A 13686-nucleotide genomic window follows, 5' to 3' on the forward strand; every position below is an offset into this window, starting at 1 on the left:
GGCAGGGATGTCCTTTTTCTCTATAAACAAGTGTGGAAACAGCCGTGTGTTCAGTGATACCCATGTTCTGCCGGCACAAATGCATCTTTGCATTTAAAAGATGCACATCTTCAAAAACCCTCCGCTTGACCTGTCAAATGACTCCATCAACCTTGCAGACCTGAAAGTGGTTTGTCTTTAATCATGCTGAAGGTGATCCCGAAGCCAGGCGAGTCTTTCCATTGTCATCTGTGAGCTTTGGATCACTGCCAGACTGCTCAGACTGCATCACTGTACAGCACAAGCTATTCACAGAGGACCCCACTGGTTCTCCGATGCTGAGAACCATGTACATTATGCCGAGTCTGGGGGGGGAAAGGCTCCTGTAAAACAACAAAATGTGTGAAAGCTCTTCATCCTTTCAAAGGTTGAGCTTGCGTTCCCTTTTGGACAGTTCATCCCTATGACTAGTTCAAGCTTCATCTAGGTTTAGTCTTCTGAAGCTATCAGCCTCAAATGGTCCAGAAAGATACCTAAAGGGTCAAAGTTGGAGCCCTTTTCTGGTTCTGATTTAAATTAAATTATTTTGGCTTCTCTTAACTCAATCAGTCCAGTTCCCATTGCAGCTATGTAATTATAGTCATGATTTTATCGAGTTCTGTCTTGAACCCAGTTAGGGGTTTTGCTTCTTTTGCACCTGGCTGTTCTAGAACCTATATGGATTAAATATATATATTTTAGGAGGTTTGACACCAAACCTTCAGTGCCCAGAATTTTTACAGCCTGAGCTACAGGAATAACTTTGTCCTGGGATGCTGTCCTGTAATGGACCCATCACTAGACAGGGACGCAACATGTACCCTGATAGAGGTTTATACATGAGCTCCATGATTTGACTCCCGTCTTGTATCTGATTAACAGAAGTGTGCTATGAAACCTACCCTCAGTAGCGGCCTGAGAATAATGGTATCTGATGAATATAGAAAATGTCACCATCCAGGACTGTGGGCTTTCAGGAAAAAAGGGGTATTTTGCCAAGAGAGTGAGTCCTTTCTGTCTAGCAAGTTCAGTTTGAGATATCACTAAGGAGTGCTGTCATTATGATACAGGTTTCCCTCACCAACCGCTGGCGAGGGAAAGTTCCCGGGGTTGGCAAAACCGTGGTTGGCGAGTCAAAAGGCATGTGGGAAAAATGGCGGGTGGCGGGCTGATGCGCAGCCATGGAAAACCGTGGTTATTCAAAACTGTATACCGTGGTAGCCAAAATGGTATACAGAATATTAAGTGTGGGTACTCAAAACCGTGGTTGGCATGGGAAACCTGTAATTACCCACAAAAACTGAATCAGTGTTTGATATGAAAGGACAAAAGCTTAGGTGCAGTTTAATATGGCCAAACCAGTAGTAGATCAGCTGACATCTTAATCCTATATACACATTCGGCAGCAACAAATTGTTTCACCCCACTTCCCATATCAGGTTAGCATGGGTTTTACACACAGAGATGTAAGAAATACAGTAGTCCGTCCTTAAGATCCCTTTCCAGAACTTGGAATACACTTTTCTTTTAAGCAAGAATGGTATTTTCAATTCTTCTTAAATAATTGAAGATACTAGAGATACAATCAAGAGTCAAACTCTTCAAGATGAAAATGTCTAGATGATGAATAAGTTAATGGAACTAAAATCCCAGTCGTGGCTGATTAGGGGGCCTGGAGAGTTTATCAGAGATGGGAATGTACAAGCCCAGTCACAGCCTGACCTTGTAACGAATGAGAGCTGAAAAGCAATTAATTGAGAAATTATCAGGGAAAAGAGAAGTTGTATGGTTGGTTAGGTAAAGCAATATGTCAATGGGCCAGGGATTGATTTGGCTGGAATACCTCAAGGTCTCTGTTCTGATGATTCAGGACTAGAAAGAACTGGCCTGAGCCAGGCAATAAAAATAAAACAGGGTCAGCAGAGAGAGTCATCAGTCAACATGGCGGCGCACTATTCATGTATTATTTAGGGGATAGTTAAGGAAAGTTCTCACACCGGCAGCAGCTCTCCAAGTTTTTAAGTTCTACTTTTGTGCATTAAAAACTGGAGACGGAGCGGATCATCCGTTGTGCAAACTATCATCTTCATTTAAAGCGCTGAATTAATGGGCAGTTTAAAGATGCAGCTTTAGGGTAATTTATGTGCAGCGGCCCCACGATTGCATACACAACCTGAGTGCTTGTAGGTCTTATCAGCACAAGGGGCTGCCCCAAAGCACTGCAAATGAATTGCATTGATTTCAATAATCTTTGGATCCTGCCCTAAATGAACATCTAGGCTGTGTCAAAAGATGGCCCTGTATCTTTTAAAGAGCTGGTTTTTACAGTAGTGTCTTCCCAGCTGATATTTTGACTCCGGCAGCAACCGGGAAAATCCAGACATGTGATTGATTTTTTATATCCTTATTTCACTCTGCTTTGTTTGTACATGGCACTGCTTGTAATCATTGGGAAATCATTATCATTAAGTAGGAAAGATCATTATGATGCCTGATATCAGAACCCACAGCCTTTTGCACATCCGATGACAGCCTTCTATGGAAAATATTCTCAGGGACAGGTATGCAAACATTGCTGTGACACAAAGGAAATGAAGAAATACTTTCTTCTTCTCCTTCTTGTGTCTGAAAGAATAGGGCATGGAAGGAGTGCAACCTTTGGTCTACCCATGAAACCTCAGCACTTAGAAACCATCTCCTGTAGGACAAGAGATGTACCATGGGTGCCTTCACCCCCTATCCGTCCCTGCCTTCTAGTTTGTGACAGCAGCCGATCTACTTGGCGATACACAAGAACCCTCAATACCACTGGGATTAAGATAGGGATAATTGAACATAAATTTAACCTCTTCACAGATAACACCCTTCTCCATATAACTGAAGAGGCTAAAATTGCTGAGGACAAAGCCATTTTACAATGGACAGATAGAGTAAACGGAGCAGGCTGTCATTCCTTAAGATGATATTAATGGGAAAATTAAACCCAGCAAAAAATATTAGCCTTGCTTTCTGATTTCTAGATGAAACATCCTCCAGAGAATCATACAAATATATGGCCACCCCAAATTTTAAAATATTGCTCTGAAATAATAGAGCATGCAGTTATTGCCGACAGCAGCTTCCACTATGACTTGTACTGTCATAATTTATAACAGAGGGAAGTAGCGTCATTTTGGGGATTGGTATCAAAGGATTTGTATTCCATCCTTACCTGTGCCACTGACTTGTTCTGTGACCCTGGGCATGTTATCTCACTCACCTGTTCCTCTGTTCCCTCTTCTGCCCATTGCTGGGATGTTTTCCTTGATTCAAGACCTCTCACTGTGTGTTTGTGCAGTGTCCAGCACAACGGTACTTCAGTCTCTGAAAGGGCCTCTCAGTGCTACTGTAATGCAAACAACCCAAATAATTAGCAAATAAAAGCCATGCTTAAGGACATGGAAGGTTGTGCCAGGATCCTCTCAATGAATGAAACTAGGAAATTGAGATGAGAGACATGTCTTTTGCCTCTTGAAGCCCTATCTATAATGAACTCCATGAGGCTTTGGCTCCCGTGGTCCATAAGGCTTTGACTTCCATCTCCAACAGATGCTAAAAAGTAATACTTATCCCGGCTCCATCTAACTTTCGCTCTAATGCAAAATCTCACCTGAGACTGCCTGTGCTTTTGTCTTGACATCTGACTGTCTTGCCTTCCGTGCATTTGGGAGGCTGTTCTGCCTTTCCACCACAGAGGTTACAGGTTTTGTTTTAAAATGCAAATTTTGTCTGTAAAATGGGGTCAATGACAGTTTCCCTCCTTTGCTGGGTGCTTTGGGTTGTAAAGATGATGCACAGCGTGTGAAATTAATGCAATGCAATAAACTCTGTAGCAGTTCGAGCACTCCTGGGTGCAGCATCTGCATGTATACCCAAGACTGCAGCAATTCCTGGACCCCTGAGCTAATAGGGACACATGGGGGGGTCAGCCCCGGGTTCCAGGTGGTGGCATCAGATGGCAAAGGGGCTGGCACAAGGGTGCTACAGTGCGGGGCTAGCTGGCAGGCAGCCCCTGCACTGTATCATACTCATGTCCCAGCCAGCCCCAGTCACCATCTACAACTGCGTTGCAGCAGGATAAATTACTCCACTGAAGATCAAGGTACAAGAAATGCTATCTTCATGGTACAAATGCTTTTGGAGAGGGCAACAGAAATGTGGAAAGACCTTTTCTTGTGTTTTATTGATTATACCAAAGCTTTTGATAGAGTCAAGCATGAGGAGTTAATGAAAATGCTGGAAGAAGTGGATATTGATGGTAAAGACTTGAGAATTTTAAGAAACCTCTATTGGGACCAAACTGCAGCAGTGAAGATAGAAAATGAACTAAGTGATTTCATCCAAATTAAGAGAGACGTGAGGCAAGGCTGTTTCTTTTCACCTGACTTGTGCAACTTATACAGTGAGAAAATACTGAGATTGAGGATTTGCCAGGGCTGATCACTGGCGGCCAGAATTTGAACAACTTGCATTATGCTGATGACACAGTCTTAACAGCTGATTCAGAGGAGAAGCTGCAAGAAAGTTGAGATAAAACTGTTAATGAAAGCAAGAAGAAGGGCCTAAGCATCAACTGTAGAAAAACAGAACACATGGTAATTACAAAGAAGAAGATCCTTCCTGTATGCAACGTCAAAAAAGATATGGAACAGATACGGCAGGTCAGTAAATTTAACTACTCGGGAAGCTGGATGACATCAGATGGCAAATGTGATCGTGACATAAAGCAGAGAATAGGGATGGCAAAAGATGCATTTCTGAAAAATGAAAAAGACAAATAGTAAAATTTCTATGGGGATGAAGCTAAGAGTTTTGGATTGCTGTGTTATACCAGTCCTCGTGCATGCATCAGTGCCGGACAACGTCACTAAGTATGGAAGAGAGAATTGAAGCAACTGAGAGGTGGTTCTTAAGGCACATCCTGAAGGTATACTGGACAAGGAAGACCGCAGATGAAGATATTTCATCAAGAGCAGGCTGCAGGAGGAAGCTGCTGATTCACATCAGGAAGAGACGGAGTTTCTCGGACGTGTTATGAGGAAAGAGGAAATTGAAAGTCTGGTCGTAACCGGAAAGAATGAAGGAAGGGGAGATCGTGGCAGACAGAGGTTGACTTATGTCAAGAGTCTATCTAAATGGATGAATGTATTGACACTGGACATTGTGTGTGCCGCAGAGAGAAGAGATCTGTGGAAGATCATGGTCACCAACGTCCTGTTTGGATATGGTACCAAGAGAGAGAGGTTTCCACTAGGATAATAGCAAAACAAAATGTCCCAAAAGTCCAGGTTTGAAGAGAGCACTGGGTGCATATATGCTCTCATGGTCTGTGGCAGAAGTGTTGCCTTTTTTTTCTCCAGCCTGTAGAGAAAATTTGCATGTATCTAACAGTAGAACAAGGGCCCTAAATATAGCATTATTGGGGGGTTTTCTGAACCAGGTACCTTGTCAGCTGTGACTCTTCTACTAGACCCTTTCCAGGGAACTTCAGCAGTCTTTTCTGTTAGGCCAATATTTTATGTTTGACCATCATTAGTACAATTCTGGCAGAGGGAAAATGTAAATATTTGGGCAATTACATGTGAGATACGCAGTAAAGCATTGGTTGTATGGCCTAAATTGGTACCAGGGCTAAAGAGTCCAGCCTAAAAGTAATGAAGTTAGCATATCCTGCAGAAAATTCAAGGGAAAATGTGAAATGGCACCTCTATAGCAACATGTTTCCCTCAGATCAGAAGCTGTCTTTTCAACCAGGCAGTCATTCTTAGCCTTTTCCATGCCATCACTCCACATTACAAGAGGAAAAAAAATGATTTGGGCTCCTTCTCCTCCGAGCTTTCAAACTCACCTTGGGAAAACCTTAAAGAAACAAAACTTTGGTTGCAGCTCCTTGAAATCTGGCAGGTTCAGAGGCCACGAACTAGACAAGTCTGTTCAAATCCCTAGACTGCTCCAATCACTGGAGTATCTGAGTGCTTTCCTCGTACAATAGTCCGTGGCATGATAGTCATCTGTCACTTTGGTTCTTGCCTTCGTATGTCCCTAGAGTGAGAATTGCATGGTGATTTGTTTTCGATGTGCGATGTGCTACGTATATGGATCAGAGAAAGCAAAGCTGAAGGAGGTTGCCTTACAGATGGACTAGGAGACCCTTGTAGAGTCTGCATTGAAACCTGTGGGTGAATTGCTGATTAAAGAGCTTTGCACGCAGCAACGTTTGTCCTGATCCAACCAATTTCTCAGGAAAAGGAAAGGTCAGAAATGCATGAGTTCAAACATAGCAGGAAACAGAGATCTATCTGGAAAACCCCATCAATCAACCACACTGGAACAAAAGTATGATTTTAGCTCATAAAAACTCAATATGTAATAAAGCTATAATTTTAGCCCATAAAATCTCAATATGTAATAAATACAAGCAACTCTGCTACTTCATTGTACATAGCCTTTATTACTCCCTATATATCAACCACAAATTTTACAAGGAAGTTCCGGCAGCTTGTAGCCAAAGCAGAGATAAAGGAGCAACTTGATTTCACTGCCTCTGGACGTATCTCAAGATATAATTAGAGAGACACATCTACTGTTTCTCACTGCACCTATCGAGTTTTGAATTCGTCCTGACGTTAGAGCTCTTTATGCTTGGAACAGATCCCAAAAATGAATTCACTCGGAGGAAGCTGTGGTTTCATGCAGCCTGTGTCCTAACTGAACCACTCATTATGAGTTACCAGATCAGTAAATCCACCTAACTCTGCAGTCTTTGGCTTGACAAATTCCAGAATAACATACTCCTGGTCTCCTGCACTCAAGAACAGAGAGGTGTCTCCAGTCTACTGTTGGGTAAATCGCTTTGCAAATGAGCAAGAAGGAATAAATAATGTAAGACGAAACAAGAAACCTAAAGGCTAGCTTCAGCTTTTCTGAAGCCTCTTTGCAAGACAAAGCAAGAGCGCCCAAGTAAGAGTTGGATCAAAGATGTCTCCAAAGGGTTGTATGTTTCAGTTCCCTTCAAGGGAAGGACGATCCTTGCCTTGGTTTAGTCAGCAGCAGAGGCATGTTTTCCCATCACTGACTTGGAAAGTATAGGAAGCCAGCAGGCCAGTGCAATGCTCAGGTATCACAGTGATGGATGTAGAAACAAGAACTTAATAGAATGGGCCTTTCGTTTTTTCTTCCCTGTTTTTCCCTGCTCTGGGCAAGGTCCTAGCTGGTATAAATCAGCACAGGGGCATTGGAGCTCTTCCACTTCATACTAGTAGGATGTATGGACCAGAAAGTTTTAGGATATGCCTGCAGCGTGTACAGTGCCTACAATGCTGAGATAAAGCAAGCTCCAAAGGAACTGGATCAGGTACCAGGAGCAGTATAGCCATGTTAGCTTGAAGCTCTGTGTAGGCTTATTTAAATGAATTCATGTTAAATTAATGAATTAGTTCATCAAACTCTCAAGGCCACTTCTGGGCCCTGAGCATACTCATTTACACCTAATTTAGGTCTCTGCATTGCACTGGATTTTGCAGTGGAGTTGTATCCTAAGAGAACTTCCTAAGGAAAACTATTAGATTTCTGTAGCAACTTACTGGCTTCCTCCCTATAAATCTTCTCCATACGGCTGTAGCGAGGCAAACTGAGTCTGATACGATGACAGCCAACATTTTTAAGCCAGCAGCCAAAGCCTATATGCAGGCACTCGATCCGGGCCAATCCTGTAGCCCTGGCTTGGGTGAATCTCCCCTTAGGTCCTGAGTCAGAACAATGCCAGCACCACTGAGATGCCTTTTTTCTTGCATCCTTTTTTTTGGATGCACTTGCTACTTTGTCTGACAGCAGTTCAGATGCTGCGTTCGTTCTGAGTGCAATCATTACAGCACCTCAGACGTACACCCTCACAATCTTCCTGGTGAGATAACGGTGCCCAGTCTCTGCACATAATGCCCAAAGCATCAAGCACGTGCTCTCTCTTTTTGCTTAATTCGTAAAGTGGAAATGGAGTGAGTCAGTTTGGGGAAGGTCCCTGGCCTGCCTTCTGCTTTGGATACTGCACTGAACACCGTTCATTGAAGTGGGACATGTGGAGTGACCCTAGCCATCATAAACTCACATGCACAATATGAATTAAGAGACTTTTAGAAACATTTAAAATTCTCTCTGAGTCAAGTCTGTGACCCCCTGGCATTTTGCATGCACAGTTTGTAGCTGGATGCATAATCTTGCTAACATGCCTTCTGTACATATGTCAGCAGTGGCTGTTAATGACCAGAGCAAGGAGTTAATTTCTAGCAAGATTTTTTTTTAACCTAAGCTACACAGATATCTGCAGTTCCTTAAAAAGCTGAGCACCCGTACAAGTCAGAACAGCAAAAATAAAATAGATGCACTCCTTCTCCAAGCAGAACAGCGGTGCTTAGTGAATCACACCGCTCCATTAAAGACACTTGGGACTTCTATTTGATCTCAGGTAGATGAGATGAAGTTAGATCAGAAGTGGCCTCTCCATCTTCTTGAGTCACACAAGGTTACGTTTGGCTTAGTGTGAATGAAGAGTCATTCTGTTAAGGTCCATGGAGCAACTTCGGATTTATGCAAGTATAACCGAGTGCAAAATTTGGACGGTGGAGTCCAGTTTCCAAACACAAGCTAAACGAAGCCACGCTGCTCAGGCTGGTGGGAAGGCACTAAGCATAGGCAAACAGGGATTTGGGTGGAACAACGGCTGATTCAGGAGAGGAATGAGAGCCAGGTGTTACAGGGATTCAAAACATCTGGGATTCTTCCTCATTTCTGCCTCTGCCTCCGTTCTCTGTAAAATGCAGGTCTTCAGCTTTCTCTTCTTCACAGGTGTGTAACGGCAGTAACTGGAGTTATGTGGGTGGCCCTCCAGTACGTTTGTGATGGGAGCCCTAGGTCACGTTGGCATTGGCTTTGCACTGCTCCCCAGGTTGCTCCCAAATAATAACCTTTGTGCAGAACTGAGGTGCTTGAGCCCTCTGCGTTAAACCCAACATTTTAACTATTGGGCCCAGACAAAGTCAAAACTGAAGAACAGAGAGGAAAATCATCCTTTTGGGTGCCGGTTCGAAAGGGTTAACAGATGCAGACAAACATTTCTGGGACAAAGTGCTGAGATTTAGCGCACTGAATTAATTCTTAAATTAAACTGGGGGATTTGTAAATGAGTTCTAAGGGGAATTATCTTCTGGGTAAAATTAATACAGGAGATGTGTCAACATCCGGGATAGCATTACTATGAGTGATCATTATGCAGATGTTGCTAAAAGAAAGCTATCGCAGTAGCCTTTTTCCCTTTTCCAATAACTCATTGCCTTAAAGCAAAGAATGCATTTGCAGAGGCACTAACGTGGTTTTGGAAACATGACATGAAGAAAATTCAGGTTGCTGGGGTACTCAGTGGAAAATGCAGTGTTATTCTACTGATGGGCAGTAACAAAAGTCTGTGCCTTTCCCTAAGCAAGCATTGGGTTTTAGTACACTTTGCCTTGGAGCTGTGCATCAGAAGAGGTGCTCAATGTGGTGGTACAGCTGTCCAGGTGTCTAATGTTGTGAGGTTAAAGAGGAAAGGCATTGGCAGATGTGACCTGGAAAAACATGCAATGCATGCATGACCAGTAGCCTGAGCATCTATCTTCCTTCCACCTAGGTAGGTTGTACAAAAGACCTAGCCAAGTACCTCCTCCCTCTCCAGCTTTTACATTTTTCTTTGCCTAAAAAATGAAAGCGGAGTTCAGAGTAAACCCAAAGAAAGGCCTGTTCGAGTTATTTTGTCAAAACAATCACACAACGGGAAACACTATAAATATTTATTTTGCTTCTGAGTATCTCGTTTTGTAAAGCACCCGAGTAGATGCTTAGTGGGGGGAAAGGATGCTGGTACCACGTAGGCTGCGTTTCTCTCATCTGAGAAAACACCAATGTTTAATTTAAAAGGGCATAAATAGAAAGCAAATGCCTCTTTACTTTCATGTTAGTGACTGGCTATTAAATTACACTGCAAGCACGATGCAGGGGACAAGGAGAGTACATGGTTATTTCTGTCTTCTAAACCAGAGTGCAAGTCTCAAGGTAATTACTTCAGATCCAAGTGTAATTACCAGCTGATCTGCAGGAACATACGCAGTGGTGACATGCATTCAAGGCAGCATTAGTGCCCAATAATAACATAGCATCATTAACACAGCTTAGCACTTCCATACATTGCCACGAGCCATTGTTTTCCCCAGGAAACGGCTCGCGCTTAGGTAACCTAATAGGGAGATCTCATCAAAAGTCACCTGAACTCCTGACGAAGGTCAACGTATCCCTGTGTGTGTGTGGGTGTGTGTGTGTGTCGCAAACATGACACCCGTCTCATGCAAGGTAAACCTGTGTCTGGATTTTTCATCACTATGTGTTTTCTTTTTCGTGTTGTATTTCTGGGTCCTGCTTTTGTGCTTGTCTTTTCAAAGCCTTGCACACCCTTGTAGTGTGGGTTTCCAAGAATAGCTGCACCTTTGTGCACAGCTGATCTTCCTGGAATCCACATGTATTTGTTCAGCTTTGCAACCGCACTGCTTCACTATAATAGCATCATGCTAAAAACTGGGATATTTTCTCTTCAGCTCATGCTTCTTCTGTTCCCCTTTGGGAGCTAGTTGTTGACGGCTTCCCCCCCACCCCCTTTTTCCAAGGCTACAAACATCACAGTAAACAATCCATTTATTCTGATGGTCTTGAAAGCTTTTTTACACCTCCAAGAAGATAAAAAAAAAAGCTTCAGAAATGGAGGGGGGAAAAACACCACCTTGTATTTTGAAGATCCTGACAGTCCTGTTACTGTTGCTTCTGAGCACTGCAGTTTTCCAAAGACAACACGTTTAATAGATGTACAGCATATTTCAGAAACCGTACTGTAGTTTTAAAAAAATCGTATTTGAGACATTATGCAAATGAATAATGAAAATAGCACCCACTTCCTCATAGGTAATAATGGATTCGTGTACACTCCTCGCTCAGTGTTATTCAACTAAGATTGGCAGAATGCCTAAAGTCTGCGGGTGTTTTCCCATTTTGGAAAACTCTGCTAGCAGTTTTTTGAATGGGCTGAGTCGCATGGAGAGCACAAGATACCTTCGCTCCCTGATCTTGCCTTTGAAATGAAAAAGAAAACCAGATCCATAACAGCTAGGATTACATCTATGCAATTTATCCAATGAGACTTCCAATCTCTTTGTACGGGTACCCTGCTGCTAACTTAGCAGTCAAGATCAGAGCACTTAATCAATCATCCACTGAGGACAAATATGCGTAATCTAAATTAGAACAAACCAAGGCATATTTTACATGACAACCATACAGATTTTTAAGAAAAAGCTTTGGCAAGAAAATTGCATGAAAACAAAATTGCCTTATGTTTTCTGCTTAAAGTGGAAGATGGCCTAAATTTATTGTAGGTTTAAGTAGCCTTGAATGTCATGGGTCACATTTAGTTCTTATTAACCTACCAGGTTTCTGTTAGGGGATCAAAGCTGAATGTTTCGCCCTGCCTCTGTGGCAGGAAGAATTCTTCCCAGTGCTGAATGAACAGAAAAGGTAAAGGGAGCGCAGGCTCCAGTATGAAGGCTCATGATATAGATTCAGTGTCCAAAATCCTCTGTATGTTATGATCACTGTTGATTCACTTATGGTCTATATTGATTCAGGTCCTCATGAATCAAATATTGGCCTACTGCATGCATCACCAGGTAACCTGTGTGCCTGCAGGTAGCAAAGGGAAATGGGCACACTGAAGAATCAAAGCGTTTATCCTGCACAATGAATCACCAGACTTTCTGGGAGGCAGTGTGGTCTAGTGGATGGAGCCTGGGCCTGGGGTTCAGCAGCCTTGGGTAATATTCTTGACTCAATCATTGTCCTGCTGCTTCCAATTCATTTCCCTGTTCTTCTACCTGAGATAATGATAGTGGCCATTGGGAAGGAGCTTTGAGCTTTCCTATGGTTGAGGTGTTACTGTTTGTATCTGTAGCATTAAAGCACTGCATTATTATCGGTGATTCATACCATGCATGTGAATAGAAATCCAGGTTTAGATCCAGTTAGGGTAACCACTGAAGGCCCCCTCCCCATCCCCGCTTACCCCAAGTGCTTGCACGAGTTTAATTAAATCAGCCTGTCACTGAGTGGTGCAACCTCTACCAGGGGGCAAGCCAGGACTGTTCTGGCTTTGAGTAGGACCTCATCCTTTTACTCTCTGCCAGCACTGCCTCCTGGGTTTAGAGGCCTTGTTAGATCTGCAGGGCCAAGTGTAAATCAAAGTCTGCGTTGGCTCTTGCAAAATATGTGTAGGGGCCAGTGTCCAGGGATTTGTGCTTGCAGAATTTGTATGTGCTCAGAAGGAAACAGGTGACTGTGCAAGGAGAAAGATAGTGTGCTAGCCAAGCAGTCACACACCTGGGGAGTCACCTGCTTTTATGCATCTGTGGGTTTTTTGGGTGCAGTTTTGGGTGTGCAAGCATGGTTTGCACATTTCTGTTTGAAAATATAGTCTTTAAATATCTGCAAGCAGCTGTTAGCATGGGTATGTATTCAAAACTGCCCAGCTGTCCTTTCCCCAAGACACCCAAACTTGGGATTTGGATGTACAGATCAAATAGGGTTGGGATTTTTCAAGGCAATGACCTAACACTGGCCACGTTAAGGGCAGTTGTATGTACCCCATCAAGGTCAATGAGTGCAGTGTTAGGCAAAAGGCAGTTTTGAAAATCTCACCTGCGTGTACAAAACAGGGATTCACGTGGCTACGTTTTACTTGAGCGAGTGGTATTCAGTGGAGGTACCTGTATGTCCTTGTGTGTGCATGTGTTTAAATTATGTATCTATATACATATACACACCCCAAATGAGTGGAAACCTCCAAGTTCAATGTTTGGAGGCATTTGAGGCCTCTAGTTTTGGTTTAATCTCTGTATTTAAAGAAGGAAGTGCTTCTGCATTAGCTCAGTGGAGTTGATGCCACTGGGGCAGTTATCTTGTAGGTGCAAGGATGCTGTCTAAAATGGGCAGGTCCTTCTCTTGGCTCTGTCCTTTCCTTCCTTTTATGTGCTTTATTTCTCCCTGTTTGATTCTGTTTCTGGCCATCTGACAGCCTCAGTACTTTACCCTACTTCCCTTTCTCCCAGCAGTGTTTCCGTGGCATGGAGCCCTTGTGCAGAACATGACCAAATATCCAAGGTGGGAGCTGCCCATCAGCCAAGGCCTGGTACTGCAATTTGGGAGGCATGCGGTCCCTTCCTGGCTCCTGAGTGATGTGGAAGTATTGTTCCACATTACATTTCCAGACTAGGATGCCTGGAGAGACATCCACTCTCCCTCTCTTTAGAGGTATCTGGAGTGGCCTGATTTTTTTTAAAATTCTGTTGTTTAGCTCTGCTGCCTTGTAAGACCAAGCTGCTTAGTTAGGTACCAGGAAAAAAAGGTTTAGGTTGCCATATTGGAGTGCTTGGGTCCCAACCTCTCTGGGCCAAAACGGATAATCCTTCTTTGCAGGGAGGACACAAGTCTTGATTCAGCCAGGCTTGTACAGTGCCGTTAGCTCCTTCCAGGGAACATGCCCACTATTATTCTGGTGCTGCA

The sequence above is a fragment of the Gavialis gangeticus genome, unplaced genomic scaffold, assembly GCF_001723915.1.
Source record: "Gavialis gangeticus isolate Ggan-Ray unplaced genomic scaffold, GavGan_comp1, whole genome shotgun sequence".
Taxonomy (NCBI): Eukaryota; Metazoa; Chordata; order Crocodylia; family Gavialidae; genus Gavialis; species Gavialis gangeticus.